Genomic DNA, 17796 nt, shown 5'->3' on the forward strand with positions numbered 1-17796 from the left:
CATGGAATATGCTATGGTTTTTTCATTCTTGTGCAGCTTTTTCTTTTTCTCCTTGAAGTTAATACTTACTTTTTTTTTTAACCTATCAGTAATTTATATCTAATTTCTCTGGAAGTATAAACCTCTCATTATATTAAAACAGATCTCGTGATTCAGTAATAAACCTCCCCCTCCAAATATATCCCATCATCTCTACTCCCTGGAACATTCTTCTAGTTTGGACTGTAGAACTGATTCCATCTGCAACCTTCGTTTACCATCATGTTGGGTATTCCTGTTGGCTGTTTCATGTTTTGGAACTACTGTTAACTGCGTCTCACTTTTGTTTTCTTTTTTTTTCCTTTAAGACGGAGTTGCACTCTTGCTGCCCAGGCTGGAGTGCAGTGGCTCGATCTCGGCTCACTGCATCCTCTGCCTCCCGGGTTTAGGCTATTCTCCTGCCTCAGCCTCCTGAGTAGCTGGAATTGCAAGTGCCTGCCACCATGCCCAGCTAATTTTTGTATTTTTAGTAGAGACGGTTTCACCATGTTGGCCAGGCTGGTCTCGAACTCCTGACCTCAGGTGATCCACCATCCTCGGCCTCCCAAAGTGCTGGTATTACAGGTGTGAACCACCGCTCCTGGCTGGATCTCACTTTTTTCCTCCTTGGTTTACTCCCTCATTTTGATGGATTGTATTGTCTTGTGTTTTCCTGAGAAAAGGATTCAAGAGAAATGAATATTTTGAGAACTCAGAGAAAATCTGGATGTATTTTTGTTGAATTCCTACATTTAATGGATAGTAGTTTTGGTTTGAGATTTTAGATTAGGAATTATTGTCTTCTCAGAATTTTGAAAGTTACTGTGTTGTCTCTGAACTTCCAGTGTTGTGGGAGAGAAAATTAATGATACCCCCTTTTTTTTTTTTTTTTTTGGAGACAGGGTCTCATTCTGTCACCCTGTCACCCAGGCCTAAATATAGCTCACTACAGCCTTGACCTCTCAGGCTCAAGTGATCCTCCAGCCTCAGCCACCAGTTTAGTTTGGACCACAGCCATGCACCAAATTCCCTGCTAAGTTTTTAATTTTTCTGTGGAGACAGGGTCTCGCCATTTTGCCCAGGCTGGTCCTGAACTTCTGGGCTCAAGAAATTCCCCGCCGCTTGGCCTCCTAAAGGGCTGGGATTGCAGGTGTGAGCTCCTGCACCTGGCCCCCGAATGCCCCCTAATGCCACTTTGATTTCCAGTCTGTTGAATGTTGGGGGAATCTGCCTTTTGTTAATGTGAGCTTCTAATGTTTGTCTTTTGTATTTTAAATTAATAATGTGTGTCTTTGATATGGGTCTTTTTTTTTTTTCTGTTTTTTTAAAGAGACTTCTGCTATGTTGCACAGACTTGATTTGAATTCCTGGTGTCAAGTTATCTTTCCTTCTCAGTCACTAGAGTAATGTGGACTACAGACATGTGACACCATGCCCATCTTTATGTTGTGTATCTTATTTTTGTTTTGTTTTACCCTTGAAAAAGCTCAGGCTGAAAATCTGTCTTTCAATTCATGGGAATTTTTTAGAATGACTTCTTGGAGGCTTTTGTCTTTTGAATGTGTGATCCCTTCTCTGCCTATAACTTTTTTTTCTTTCTTTTTTTTTTATGAGACATGGTCTTGCTGTTGTCCAGGTTGGAGAGCAGTGGTGCAATCATAGCTCACTACATTCTTGAACTTCTGGGCTCAAGCCGTCTTCCCACCTCAGCTTTCAGATTATCTGGGGCTACAGGCATGTGCCACTATGCCCAGATAATTAAAAAAAATTTGTAGAGATAGGGTCTTGCTATGTTGCCCAGGTTGTTTTTGAATTCCTGTCCTCAAGAGGATCCTTCTACGTTTGCTTCCCAAAGCATTGGTATTATATGTATGAGCCACCACCACCAGCGCTTCTGCCTAGAACTTGTAGCAAACTTTCTTTACCCCGTCTGCATAGTCTGTTTCATTAAATGATTCTTCCCTTTTTTTAGTCTGTCTTTTATTTTGATGCTTCTTCAAATGCCTGGGGATCGTTTACTGTTCCTCAAATTTAAGAGCTAGAAGAAATCTCTCTAAGCTCCATGCATGAGGGTTCTCAATGGTGGATTTTACTCCAGTGTGAATTCACTAGACCATTTATTTGAGGGTCACCGAATTGTCAGTATGTGTATATGAGAGAGAATATGTACATATATATCTGAGAGAAATTCTGTAATCACTTGTCCTGTGTGAGTATATGTACTTCGCCAGTTTTCTTTTGGGGTGAGGAGGAGGGACAGTATATTAAGAGAGTTTACTATTCAAAATGTAGACTTGCTCAGTTTTCAGTAAAATACTGTACCCTGTTTATATCTGGATTCCCCTATTCCAGACATCCTCTGATTCACCCTTTTCAGGGAGTTAATAGTGACATTTCTTCCATTGTGAGGGGGAGTGGTAATCACTTCACAGGGAGGTAATGGGGCCAGTGTTTTTTAGTGAAAACCTCTATCTAACACTGAGACTTTCATTTCTCGTCTGTTGAGTCAGTTAACACTGATACATTTATTTTTCAGTTCCCAAAATCTTACTTTGCCTTTGCTTTTGTTTTATTGTCTGGAGGTGTTTAACACCTGTTTCATTTTTTACAGTCATTTTAGTTTCCAGATTTTAGTAAGGGACAGAGGGGAAGGAATAGATGGACTCATTTCATGATATAGAAACAAATAGTCCCTCTCTTGTCTTACATGAAAAATTATTCTTAAACCAGGCCTTGTCTTTCAGAACCTGATCAAAGTATAAAAAATACTTTTTAGCTTTATTTCTTTAATGAGTCACTATTCCATATTTTGAAGGTGTTAAGAGGTATGGTGAAGATGGTACTTGAACATTTCCAAGCAAACGTGTGATGAAATCTTTCATCAATGTCTTAGCAATTGTATATGATTTTTTTAGTCTTAGCAATTTGAGGTAAGTTTTTGTGGTTTTGTTTTTTTTTGAGATGGAGCCTTGCTCTGTCGCCCAGGCTAGAGTGTATTGGCACGATCTCGGCTCACTGCAGCCTCTGCCTCCCAGCGGGGTCCAGCGATTCTCCTGCCTCAGCCTCCTGGGTAGTTGGGATTACAGATGCATGCCACCACACCTGACTGAGTTTTGTATTTTTAGTAGAGACAGGGTTTTGCCATCTTGGCCTGGCTGGTCCCGAACTCCTGATCTCAGGTGATCTGCCCAACTCGGCCTCCCATAGTGCTGTGATTATAGGCGTGAGCCACTGTGTGTGGCCTGAGGTAAGATTTTATAAGAAGCCTACAAAGCCCTAATTTTAACATTAAGAACATTAAGTGCTTCTGATAGTTTTAAGTTCTGTAGTCTTTATTTCAAAGAATTATTTCGTTCTGAATTTCTATTTAAATTAGTCTAGAATATGTTTATAAATTTATTTACATTTGGTTGAAATATATTCTTAAAACTTATTCCTGAGCTTATGTCCACAGGTTCCAGTTTGAGGATAAACGAGGTCTAAAGACGGAATTAACTTGTTCATAATTTTTCCTGTTCTTTTTAGAAATCCTAGGTATCCTTAGGCTAATGAATCTATAGATTGGCCCTGCAAGCATGTCACTGGATTTTTTTATGTCTTCTTGAGTCTTAGCACTTTAAATTCCTCTATATCCTTCACTGTCTTTCTTACAGCACCCTAAAAGAGTAGCATGTGAACTATTGCTCTTCTCTAAGGTATTTTAGGACATTCAAAAAATAATATATGATTGGTTCTCTTCATGCTAAATATTCTACCACAACTCATACAATTAAAGTGGTCAAAGAAAGGTCTGTTTCATTTCTGTTTTCAGTTTAAAAAGAAATGTTATTTGTAAAATAGTATAGTCATAACACAAATATGGCAGTTTTTTAGTGTTTTTTTTCTTTTTCTTTTTTTGTGAGACGACTTCTCACTGTCATCCAGGCAGTAGTGTGATTGTAATTCACTGCAGTCTCCAACTCCTGGGCTCGAGGGATCCTCCCACTGAGCCTCCTGAGCAGCTGGGACTGCAAACGTGTGCCAGTACCTGGCTAATTTTTAAATTTCTTTGTAGAGCTTAGGTTTTTTGTTTGTTTGTTTTTTAAAAAGCTTTGTTTGCGCAAACTGTTGTCCAGGCGGCTCCAATTTCTGACCTCAAACAATCTTCCTGCCTTGGCCTCCCAATTGCATAAGCTACCACACCCAGCCCACAGTTTTCTTTTAGTACAATACAAAAATCTTGTCAGCGCTAGCTTAATTTACACTGTCTGTATCCAACTTTTTTTTTTTTTTTTTTTTTGAGATGGAGTTTCTCTCTTGTTGCCCAGGCTGGAGTGCAATGGTGTGATCTTGGCTCACTGCAACCTCCGCCTCACAGATTCAAGCGATTTTCCTGCCGTCTTCTGAGTAGGTGGGATTACTGGCATGCATGTGCCACCACGCCCAATGAATTTTGTATTTTTAGTTAGAGACGAGGTTTCTCCATGTTGGTCAGGCTGGTCTCGAACTCCCGACCTCAGGTGATCCACCCACCTCAGCCTCCCAAAGTGCTGGGATCACAGGCGTGAGCCACTGCGCCCAGCATATATCCACCTCTTTACCATCCACATTAGCATTTCATAAGCTTCTGTTTGCCCTCTTAGTTAATAACCCCATCCCACGGTGAATCACTTTAGTAATCCGTATTACAATGGATTAGTTCTGCATAGCAAAAACTATGATAGGTGTGTTAAATAATGAAGTTTGGGGAATGTTAATAAGACGATTTGTCTTACTATAGATGAAATACTTGGTAAGAGAATCCCTGGTGAGATCAGATCAGTTACATGTATATCTTGCCTCTCTTAAGTCTCTACTATTTATTACTAGACTTGAGTTAGGATTTGGGAGTGCCACTGAACACTAAAATTATTCTGAGTATTTGAATGGTATGAGAAAAAAATCCATTTTAATATTTTATCAAGTTGAGATGTCTCACGTGAACTAGTTAGTGCTGAGAATCAGACACAGGCACATTTGGGAGCATGGGGTGGCAAGCAGCTTTGCTTTGTCCTGTTCATGTTGTACTCATACTTGTTTCTACATTTTTCATTGATGTCTCTTCGTACTAGCACTAGGGCACAGGAGAAGCTGTACTGGAATATTATACTGCTCAGCACGAGACAGGTTGAATCTTTTCTTGGGGTACAAGATTGGAAAATTGAGTTCTGAGCAGACCTGAAGAGAGGTCTGCAACTCAGATTAAATTCATCATTGATTAATTCATTGTTGTTTGGAACTGACGTTTAGCTGTGTTCCTCACTCAGATACGTGCATTGATAGCTGCTTGCTAATTTGGTCTTAGCTCACATTTCACCTAGAATATATGATCTCCCTCTTCCCCACTGTTGCTGATCTGTCTGCCTCATAATTTCCGTGAGATTGAGCATCTGGTCTGTTTTGTCACCACTATATAATAGCATGTTGGAAACAAAGCAGTAATAAAGCTAGAAAAACCAAGCGAATACACTGGATTTTAAAAAATACTGTTTCCTAGAATTAAAAAAATAAATGAGGCTGGGCCTGGTGGCGCCTGTAATCCCAGCAGTTTGGGAGGCTGAGGCGGGTGGATCACGTGGCCGAGATCGTGCCACTGCACTCCAGTCTAGCTACAGAGCAAGACTTTGTTTCTTTAAAAAAAAAAGACCTCATTGGGATAGTTTATTAACTGTTAAACAGAAAACTTAAGAAATTCCCCACACATGTATACATTATAGAGCAAATAAGAGCATCAAAGACAATCTTCCAGATCTTTCAGAGAAAGGTCACCTACAAAGGAACATCGATCAGATAATAGATTTTTGTTTTGTTTTGTTTTCAGATGGAGTTCCACTCTTCTCGCCCATACTGGAGTGCAGTGGCGCAATCTTGGCTCACTGCAGTCTCCGCCTCCCAGGTTCAAGCAGTTCTGCAGCCTCAGCCTCCGAGTAACTGGGATTACAGGCGCCCACTACCATGCCCAGAATTTTTGTATTTTAATTAGTAGAGATGGGGTTTTGCCATGTTGGCCAGGCTGGCCTTGAACGTCACCTCAGGTGATCTGCCCGTCTAGGGCCTTCCAAAGTGGTGTGATTACAGGACATGAGCCACTGCACCTGGCTGATAACAGACATTTTAATAGTAAGATAAAAAGTAAAATTTCCAATGTGTCGAAGGAAGAAAATTACAGCCTAGAACTTTTATCTTCATGTACATTATTTAAGTGTGAGGTAATAGTTTCAGTGACATTATGTCACTGAAGACCTTAGAAGATTCTCTCGCTAAAGAAGATAAAGTGACTGACACAACATGTATTTCTCTGAGTAATTAGAAGTGTTCTTTTCTGGCTGTACTGAAGAGACTTTAATGATTTCTTCATGTTTTTATACTCTTAGTTTATAATATTGCATAGTAGCTAAGGCCTGGCTCTAGCAATTATAAATTGTTCTGCAAGTGCAGGCAGTAATAGTTAATCCTGCCTGAAGGATGTGGGGTTTATATGGGTTAGTGCACAAAAGGACATTTATTAAATTTAGTCATAATCATCTCAAAGACATGGTAAATTAAAGAGTGTACATAAAGTACTTCATGTAATGTCTGCCACTTAATGTTCAATAAGTCAAAGAGACCACCACCACTACTACATTTTACTTTTAATAGTAATTAATAGTAATTCAGTGATAATAGGTATACTACCAAAGAAAGTAAACAGAGCCAAAATTCAAACCATAGAATCATTTTACTGTGCTTTTATTCCACCTCAAACACTAATCTCCAGTCCTTGGATAACGGCATTATTTCTCTGAAGGGGAAAGATACCTCTTTTTGCCCAAGTCACACTTGTCTCATTTCTTATACTGTAAACATGTGGTTCCAATTCTGAGGTATTTTCCTGACTTGTAGGACCCAAAAAGAAATTAGGCTTGAGAAATTTTAAGTGAAGAAAACAATTCTAGTTAAGAGTGATTGGATCTTCCTAAAAGCTGACATGGGACTGAAAATTTTGAGGAGAGGGAAGACCTTTTATGGCATGTAATAGGAAGAAGACCTGGATTTTAGTTACTGCTCTGTCTGATGTCCCAACTTGGGTAAGGCAACATATGTAAATGTCAGTTTCTTCGAATCTGATGAAGCTGATAATCCATGCTCAGCTTCCTTCATGGGTCTCTTGCCTATCAAGGTACAGTATGTGAAGATACATTGCAGATTATTTCATGCATTGCTTCAGGGGATGATTAAACCATCCTTTATTACAGCCAGAGTCTAGTCTAAGGGAAGAAGGTTATTCTCTATACCAGTGAAGGATTCATCCAAACCAGTGTTTGGAGGCATAGTCATAATTGAAAATCGATTATTTTTGTTATCTGTAAAACAGGTAAATAGTATGAATCATCAGGTGGTTGTGAGGATTAAATGATACATGTAAAAAAAAGAAAGCTTTGGATAGTACCTATTATAAGAAACTCAGTGTTGTTACAATGTATGTATTATAATGGAATTTAAATTTACGCTAACCAGCTATCACAGGCAGAAAGAAAGGAAGTTAATGTATCTCTTGATCACCATCATGATGTGGTCTGGAAACCTCAAGATCCTTTTCAGAGAATACGTGAGATCACAATTTTCATACTGGCACTATGATGCTATTTGCCTTTTCCTCATTTTCACAAGTGAACAGTGGAGTTTTCCAGAAGCTACATAATGTCATGACATCACTGATGGGTAATAGAATGTGTGCTTGTATATTCAGAAACTTTCAGCTCCAATTTCTTCGATCAATATAATCCTCATAAATAAAAGTTACTTGAGGACCTCAGACATTTTAAAAAATGTAAAGGGGGTGTGGTCAGGCTCAGTGGCTCATGACTGTAATCCCAGCAGTTTGGAAGGTTGAGGCGAACGGATCACTTGAGGCCAGGAGTTTGAAACCAGCCTGGTCAACATGGTGAAACCCCATCTCCACTAAAACGTTTTCTGGGTGTGGTGGCACACATGCCTATAATCACAGCTGCTTTGGTGGCTGAGGCACGAGAATCGCGTGAACCCAGAAGACAGGTTGCAGTGAGCCAAGATTGTGCCACTGCACTCTAGCCTGGGCCACAGTGAGACTGTCTCAAAAAATAAAGTTGTACAGAGATTGTGTATTTGACAACTTGGTATGTAGGATGTGCTACCTCTAATGTTCCATGCTGTTAGTTTTCACTCACTACTGTATTTTGAAGTTTTGTTCATATTGCTCTGTGTACATTTAATTCTATAGTGTATATCCACCACATTTAACTTACTTACAGAAGTATGCAAGAATTTCTCTGGTAAATTTCACTAAGTACTTACGGGTGTCTTTTCAGAACGATTGTATGAGTTTACACCCCTACCAGCAGGACTGAGTACCCATTTCCTCACATCCTTGCTAGTACTTAATTTGACTTTCTAATTTTTACCATTCTCGTAATGTGGCATATTGTTCAATTTTGCATTTCTTCCATTTTATTTTTTCGCATCTCTGCTTTTTTTTGGTCAGTTTTGCCAGTTCTGCCTATTATATTAATCTCCCAGAATCAGCTTTTAGTTTTGTTAAATCTCTGACATGTTTCGTTGATTTCTGCTTTCATCTTAAACATTTCTTCTTTGTTAATTTGTGTTTCGTCTAAAATAAGCAACATCTTAAATTCTTGATTTGCTTTTGATGTTTATTCTCTAATAAGATATTTAAAGATACAATTTTTTCCCTAAATGCTCTATTAGACTTCTCTTTAAGTTTTGACTGGTAGTGTTTTCATCGTTGTTTAATTTTGTGTTTTTTAACTTCTTTCATGATTTCCTTTTAATCAAAGGGTTTCTTAGATATTTAGTTTGCTGGTATATTCTTTTAAAATTGTCTCATTGCTTTCTTTCTATATTGGATTATTGTCAGATAACATAATTTGCATGATGTTAACTTTTTGGAGTATGTTGTTGCATCTTTGTGGCCTAGTACATGGTTAACTTAGTGAATGCTTCCATTTGTACTTGAAAAGAATGTATATTTTCTGGTTATTGAGGGTGAATTCCTCTTTTCCTGTTTAATAAATACATGGCTATATATTTGCTTATGTTTTGACTGCTCAGTTAATTATTTTCTGAGAAATATGTGTTAAAGGCTCCATATTTCTGTACACAACTGATATTTGCTTATTTCAAGGTCTTTTTAGTAATGGGTGACGTACAGAGAAAGTAGAGCTGGCTCACCCATCACTTGGGTCAAACCCTCTATCTTTAAACAGTTGCTCATATGCAGGTGGACGCATCATTGAAGCTTTTCTTTCTTTGGGCACCAGAGTCATGGATAGATTCAGGCCCCAAAGGACCCCTCGGTACTTCCTGGGACCTTGGGCTCTGTCCTGAACTTCTGTGTCCCGAAATACTGCTTGAGTCTTGAGTCATGGGACTCAAGTCCTGGAGGTCCCGTCCCCAGACAACCTCCAGTTCCTGACATCATAGGAGACCATCACTCCCTCCAGCCCTCAGTAAGTGCATTTTCAGTGTACAGTTACATGAATTTTGACAATTTTTTATATCTATAAACTACTTGTAATTTTACTTATCTATAAAATGTCTTTATATATCTATAAGCTACCTATAATTTATATTTACTTATGTATATATGTTTGTATAACGACTGATAAAACCTAGATACAGATCATTTCTGTTATCCCCAGTTGTTTCCTTGTGTTATAATCTAGTCAATCCCTGCCCTACCTCCAGCTTCAGGAGCAACCACTGATGGGGATTCTTTTCCTCCAGTATAGATCAGTGATTCTCAATTGGGTGATTTTGTCCTCCAGAGGACATTTGTCAAGATCAGGAGACATTTGGTTGTTAAAACTGTAGAGTGCTGTTGTAATCCAGTGGGTAGATGCTAAACGTAAAGCACAGGACAACCCCTCACAACAATGATGCAGTCCAACAGGGTGGTTTGAGGTCACAGAAAGGTGTGAACACAAGGAGGTGGGAATCACGGAGGCCACCTTCAAGTCTGTTTGCCACGTACCGCATTCTCTGTCTCCTTTCTTTCTGAGATTCTAACTTTAGATCTTTTGGATATATCTCATTCACTGCTTTAGTCTTCTCATTATTTATTTTTTTCTCTGTGCTCAGTTTGAGATTTTTTGACCTGTTTTCTAATCTCATATATAACTGGAAATTATATAATCTCCCAGTTTGTTGGTAAAATCCATTCAATGAGTTCTTAATTTCACATGTTTCATTGTTCAGTTCTAGAATGCTTATTTAATGCCTGTTAATATTACCAGCTGAAATTGTTTATCTTCTAATTGCTTTTCTCTTTTTTTTAAACAACATATTACTCATGAGGGGTGGGTGTCTTCAATCCCATCAGGGTTATTGGGTTCGGATTAGGTTGAAATCTTGGTAAAACTCAGTTCACCTCTAGTTTATCTCTTTTTTTTGAGACGGAGTCTCACTCTGTCGCCCAGGCTGGAGTGCAGTGGCGTGATCTGGGTTCACTGCGAGCTCCGTCTCCCGGATTCACGTCATTCTCCTGCCTCAGCTTCCTAAGTAGCTGGGACTACAGGCGCCCGCCACCACGCCTGGCTTATTTTTTGTATTTTTTAGTAGAGAGGTGGTTTCACCATGTTAGCCAGGATGGTCTTGATCTCCTGACCTTGTGATCCGCCCACTTTGGCCTCCCAAAGTGCTGGGATTGCAGTTGTGAGCCATTGCGCCTGGCCTAGTTTATCTCTTTTCTATGAGCATGGTTCTCCTTGGCTTTTGATTTATAGTCTTGTGAGTCTCTGGCTCCTTATCCCTGAAGGACTAATTTAGTTTTGCCATTTAGAGGTTTTGATCTAATTGGCTCTTGAGCCTTGGGTTTCCCTGCATCTTCAAAATCTGGCAAGTGTCTTGAGGTGGAGGACTCTTAGTAGAATCTTGTTTTTTAAGTAATTTGAGATTATGGGAAATTTCACTCTTTTTAGAGGCCACCAGTCTCACTTTTTGATTTGTAGCCACAGAATTCAGCAAATGTCCTGTGGAGAAAACTATATGTATTACGAATTTGTCAAAGTTTAAATTTGTCATGCCAGACTCAGAAGCAGCCAAAAACCCTGCTGATCTTTTTTTCTCTTCTAGAGATCCTCTCTCTGGACCAATCCTGCCTGATCTACACACACACACACACACACACACACACACACACGCACGCATGCACGCACACGCACATGTTCAAACTTACTCAAATCGTTTATATCATTTCTTATGTGAACTGCTTGATTTTGAGGGAGGTTTTAAAAATATTTTATCTTGATTATGGATGTACAGAATTTCTATTTTGCCAGTTTTTTGCTTTTCGTATGTTGAAGCCATGCTGTCAGGTGCTTTAAGGCACACAATTGTTATATAATTTGACAAAACAGTCTTTATCCTTAGTTCTCTCTCTCAGGCCTTGTTAATGTTATTCATTTTAATTTGCTTAATAGTAGTAGTGTTATCCCATTTTCACTTGTTTAGTTTTTATCAGAAATACATTTTTTCATTTCTTAATTTTCAGTACTTTAGTTCCATCCGTTATAAACAGCATTATTTTAGTTTTAACCAGAAGATTTATAGATTTCTCATGACTGTTATATTTTCACTCTTTTGTGGCTCAGTTTTTCCTTCTGTTGGAGTTCTATGAGATTTTTTTCATCTCCTCTAATCAGTGCTATTATCAACTAAGATTATTTTGATTGGGAGAGCCTCAACTCAGGCTGGTTTAAAAAACAGGGAAATTTCAGTGCTTACTGTAGGCAGGGATAATAAAATAAAAACAATAGGGTCGGAGGCTCACACCTGTAATACCAGCACTTCGGGAGGCCGAGTCGGGTGGGTCACTTGAGGTCAAAAGTTCAAAACCAGCCTGGCCAACATGGTGAAACCCCATCCCTACTAAAAATACAAAAATTAGGCCAGGCATGGTCGCTCACGCCGGTAATCCCAGTACTTTGGGAGACCGAGGTGGGTGGATCACCTGAGGTCAGGAGTTCAAGACCAACCTGGCCAACATGGCGAAACCCTGTCTCTACTAAAAATACAAAAATTAGCTGAGCATGGTGGCGGGTACCTGTAGTCCCAGCTATTTGGGAGGCTGGGGCAGGAGAATCTCTTGATCCCAGGAGGTGGAGGTTGCAGTGAGCCAAGATCGCGCCACTGCCCCCCAGCCTGGGCGACAGAGCGAGAATCTGTCTCAAAAAATTAAAATTAACTGTGCATGCTGGTACATGCCTCTATTCCCAGCTACATGGGAGGCTAAGGCAGGAGAATCGAACCCAGGGTTCGGAAGTTGCAGTGAACCAAGATGCGTCACTGCCCTCCAGCCTGGGCGACAGAGCTAGACTCTCTCAAAAAAAAAAAAAAAAAAAAAAAAGGATAATTTACTACTTCACATAAAAGTATTACAGTAGCCATGTGGCTCAGATATGTTCCGTAGTAGTAAGAAATCTCTACACCTCACCTTCTTTGTCTAGAGGTATTCAACCCCCATACGTGGTTTTCTTTCCCCTTTCTCCTGCTTACTAACCAGCCCCCAGAACAATTCCTGTTGGCCCAAATATGTTACTGGTGGCGAATCCAGCAACCTCAATTCTTGCCTCTTCAGAAGAAATAATTTGAAGGGCACAAGGCAAAAGAAGACACCGATGCAAATATTAGAGGAGGAGTGAGTTTATTACAAAGTTTTAGAGCAGGAAATGAAAGGAAGTACACTTGAAAGAGGGCCAAGTGAACATCTTGGAGGTCAAGTGCACTATTTGACCTTGGACTTAGGGTTTTATATGCTGGTCTACGTCTGGCATCTTGCATCCCTTTTCTGGTGGAATGCCCCTGAAAGGTAATATACCAGTTAAACTCTGCCATTTTGTCTGTTAATGTGCATGCTTGAGGTTACTTGCCCAACTCCTGAGATCTTAACAGGAAGCTGCTGATCACTAGTCTCAGGTGTTTCCTATATGTTGGGAGACTGCCTTTCCCTGGTGCTGGCTGTGACCAATTATTATTTTATGGAGACAGTTAACCACCTGATAATCACCTGATGGTCACCTGACTTTCCTGGTGGGATATGGGGGGAACGCGCTCCTGCCCCACTTACGCCTGTCTAGCTACCTACTGTAACAATAGGAAGTCTACCATTGTGGAAAACAGTGTGGCGATTTCTTAAGGATCTAGAACTAGAAATACCATATGACCCAGCCATCCCATTACTGGGGATGTAGCCAAAGGATTATAAATCATGCTGCTATAAAGATACATGCACACATATGTTCATTGTGGCACTATTCACAATAGCAAAGACTTGGAATCAACCCAAATGTCCATCAGTGACAGACTGGATTAAGAAAATGTGGCACCTATACACCATGGAATACTATGCAGCCATAAAAAAGGATGAGTTTGTGTCCTTTGTAGGGACATGGATGCAGCTGGAAACCATCATTCTCAGCAAACTATCGCAAGAACAGAAAACCAAACACCGCATGTTCTCACTCATAGGTGGGAATTGAACAATGAGATCACTTGAACTCGGGAAGGGGAACATCACACACCAGGGCCTATTATGGGGAGGGGGGAGGGACGGTATTGGGAGTCATACTTGATGTAAATGACGAGTTGATGGGTGCAACACACCAACATGGCACAAGTATACATATGTAACAAACCTGCACGTTATGCACATGTACCCTAGAACTTAAAGTATAATAATAAAAAAAAGAAAATAGGAAGTCTACATTTGGACATGCTTCAGAGCGGGTTGACTCTTTGGTTCAGTGATGTCATGCGGGTGTTTCTAGCTCTCATCATGCTCTTCTTCAGTGGCAGCTCCATACTCATACTGGTAGCAAGTGTTTCCAGGCATCACACCCAGAAACAACCACATCAAGAGAGAATACCTTTTTGGTGCTCTCCTAAGAACAAGATAACTCCCTCAAAACTTGCCATGAGCGTTCCCATCACGAATCCTTGTGTCAAATTCCTGAGGCAATCTCCGGCAATATATGCAAAATTATGTTTTGCTGCTCCCTGCATGTAGGAGTTGGATCAGCTTCCACCAGGGTGTATTAAGCTGCCTGGGGAAATGGGTGGATAACTGAATTACTTTGGTACTACTCTGTTAGGAAGAAAAAAGTAGGTAGGGGAGAATGTTGAATAAGCCAGGAATAGTGTCCCCTACAAATGTTCAAGGATTTTCCTTTCATTTATTCATTCTATTGTTATTATTTTTGAGAGAGGGTCTCACTGTTGCCCAGGCTAGAGTTCAATAGTGCAAACATAGCTCACTATAGCCTCAATCTCCTTGCCTCATATGATCCTCCTGTCTCAGCCTCTGAAGTAGCTGGGACCACAGGTGTGTGTCACCACACCCAACTAATTTATTTATTTTTAAATTTTTGTAGAGACAGGGTCTTGCCATGTTGCCCAGGCTAAGAAATTCTACTGGAGAGATTAAGTAGTCTTCTTGGTTCTTTGCTGGAAAACAAAAATTTCATAAACAAAATTTTGCTTTATGACAGATGGAATGATTTTATAACGTAACTTGACATACTAGTAATTTAATATTTTTATTATGAATCTAGTCATTGTTTGGCATCAGGGCACATCATCCCAAAGTCTCTTATGACGGTAGGAGACCATAATATACCACCCCGAAATATGCCTCTGATGAATTATTTTGAACTGCTTATTTTAAGAAACTGCAGATGCAGGAGTAGTTCTGAAAAGGTGCCCATTTGTAAGATAAATTTACACAGCAAATCTCCACTTTAAGTGCCAGGCAAGATGTCAAAGCCTGGACAGTGAAGACTGGTTGGCTTCCTGGTGGTAAAAGAATTTACCAACAATAGTATAGGTTTGAAAAGGAAAGTTTTATTAGAACACTGTGGCAGTGTGTACTGGGACACTTCAGCAAGAGAGGACTGAGCGTGCAGCAGTGATTTTTCCTTAGGGGTATTTATGGACCTTAAAGCAGGAACTTAAGGGTACTTTGGACCATATTAGTCATGTAGGTCATGATAAATGGTTACATGTGTGGACATTTTGGTGCCTTGATGTCGGCGAAGTTTGCACAATGAGTTTCAACATGATGCATTCTGGAGATGTATTGAAATTCTTGTTACTTACACATTTTTGGGAAAGAGGCCTGTTACCAATCTATCATTGATGGGCATTTGGGTTGGTTCCAAGTCTTTGCTATTGTGAACGGTGCCACAATAAGCATACGTGTGCATGTGCCTTTATAGCAGAATAACTTATAATCCTTTGGGTATATACCCAGTAATGGGATTGCTGGGTCAAATGGTATTTCTAGTTCTACATCCTTGAAGAATCGCCACACTGTCTTCCACAATGGTCGAACTAATCTACACTCCCACCAACAGTGTAAAAGCATTCCTATTTCTCCACATCCTCTCTAGCATCTGTTTCCTGACTTTTTAATGATCACCATTCTAACTGGTGTGAGATGGTATCATTGTGGTTTTGATTTGCATGTCTCTAATGACGAGTGACGATGAGCTTTTTTTCATGTTTGTTGGCTGCATAAATGTCTTCCTTTGAGAAGTGTCTGTCTTATATCCTTCACCCACTTTTTCATGGAGTTTTTTCTTTTAAATGTGTTTAAGTTCCTTGTAGATTCTGGATATTAGCCCTTTGTCAGATTGATAGATTGCAAAATTTTTCTCCCATTCTGTAGGTTGCCTGTTCACTCTGATGATAGTTTCTTTTGCTGTGCAGAAGCTCTTTTTCTTAATCAGTTTCCATTATTCAATTTTGGCTTTTGTTGCCATTAATTTTGGTGTTGTAGTCATGAAGTTTTTGCCCATGCCTATGTTCTGAATGGTATTGCCTAGGTTTTCTTCTAGGCTTTTAATTGTTTTTAGGTCTTACATTTAAGTCTTTAATCCATCTTCAGTTAATTTTTATATAAGGTATAAGGAAGAGATCCAGTCTCAGCTTTCTGCATATGGCTAGCCAGTTTTCCCAACACCATTTATTAAATAGGGAATCCTTTCCACATTGTTTATTTTTGTCAGGTTTGTCAAAGATCAGATGGTTGTAGATGTGTGGTGTTATTTCTGAGGCCTCTGTTCTGTTCCATTGGTCTATGTATCTGTTTTGTTATAAGTACCTTGCTGTTTTGGTTACTGAAGCTTTGTAGTATAGTTTGAAGTCAGGTAGTGTGATGCCTCCAGCTCTGTTCATTTTGCTTAGGATTGTCTTGGCAATGCGGGCGCTTTTTTGGTTCCATATGAACTTTAAAGTAGTTTTTTCCAATTCTGTGAAGAAAGTCATTGGTAGCTTGATGGGGATGGCATTGAATCTATAAATTACTTTGGGCAGTATGGCCATTTTCATGGTATTGATTCTTCCTATCCATGAGCATGGAATGTTTCTTCATTTATTTGTGTTCTCTCTTATTTCCTTGAGCAGTAGTTTGTAGTTCTCCTTGAAGAGTTCCTTCACATCCTTTGAAAGTTGGATTCCTAGGTATTATATTCTCTTTGAAGCAACGGTGAATGGGAGTTCAGTCATGATTTGGCTCTCTGTCTGTTATTGGTGTATAGAAATGCTTGTGAGTTTTGCACGTTGATTTTGTATCCTGAGACTTTGTGAAGTTACTTATCAGGTTAAGGAGATTTGGGGCTGAGATGGTGGGGTTTTCTAAATATACAATCATGTCATCTGCAAACAGACAATTTGACTTCTTCTTTTCCTAAACCAGGAAGAAGTCGAATCCCTGAATAGACCAATAACAAATTTTGAAATTGAAGCAGTAATTAATAGCCTACCAATGAAAAAATCCAGGACCTGACAGATTCACAGCCGAATTCTACAAGCGGTACCAAGAGGAGCTGGTACCATTTCTTCTGGAACTATTCCAAACAATAGAAAAAGAGGAAATTCTTCCTAACTCATTTTATGAGGCCAGTATCATCCTGATACCAAAACCTGGCAGAGACACAGCAAAAAGGAAAATTTCAGGCCAATATCCCTGATGAACATTGATGCGAAAATCCCCAATAAAATACTGCAAACCAAATTCAGCAGCACATCGAAAAGCTTATCCACAATCAAGTCGGCTTCATCCCTGGAAAGCAAGACTGGTTCAACATACGCAAATCAATAAACATAATCCATCCCATAAAGAGAACCAATGACAAAAACCACATGATTATCTCAATAGATGCAGAAAAGGCCTTCGACAAAATTCAGCAGCCCTTCATGCTAAAAACTCTCAATAAACTAGGCATTGATGGAACGTATCTCAGAATAATAAGAGCTATTTATGACAAACCCACAGCAAATATCATACTGAATGGGCAAAAACTGGAAACATTCTCTTTGAAAACCGGTGGAAGACAAGGATACTCTCTCTCATCACTCCTATTCAACATAGTATTGGAAGTTCTGGCCAGGGCAATCAGGCAAAAGAAAAAAATAACGGATATTCAGTTTGGGTTGTACAACATTTTGCCTGCCTTGGGCCAAGTTGGAAGAAGAATTGTGTTGGGCCACACATAAAATACAGTAACACTAATGATAGCTGATTAGCTAAAAAAAAAAAAAATCATAAACTCTTACAGAGTTTTAAGAAAGCTCATGAATTTTTGTTGGGCTGCATCCAAAGCTGTCCTAGGCCTCATGCAGCCTGTGAACTGTGGCCTAGACAAACGTGCTTTAGATTGTGCACCCAAAATATCTGAGATGGGTCTCAACCAATTTAGAAAGTTTATTTGGCCAGCGTTAAGGATG

Source organism: Chlorocebus sabaeus, chromosome 9 (assembly GCF_047675955.1).
Source record: "Chlorocebus sabaeus isolate Y175 chromosome 9, mChlSab1.0.hap1, whole genome shotgun sequence".
In the NCBI taxonomy this organism is placed as follows: domain Eukaryota; kingdom Metazoa; phylum Chordata; class Mammalia; order Primates; family Cercopithecidae; genus Chlorocebus; species Chlorocebus sabaeus.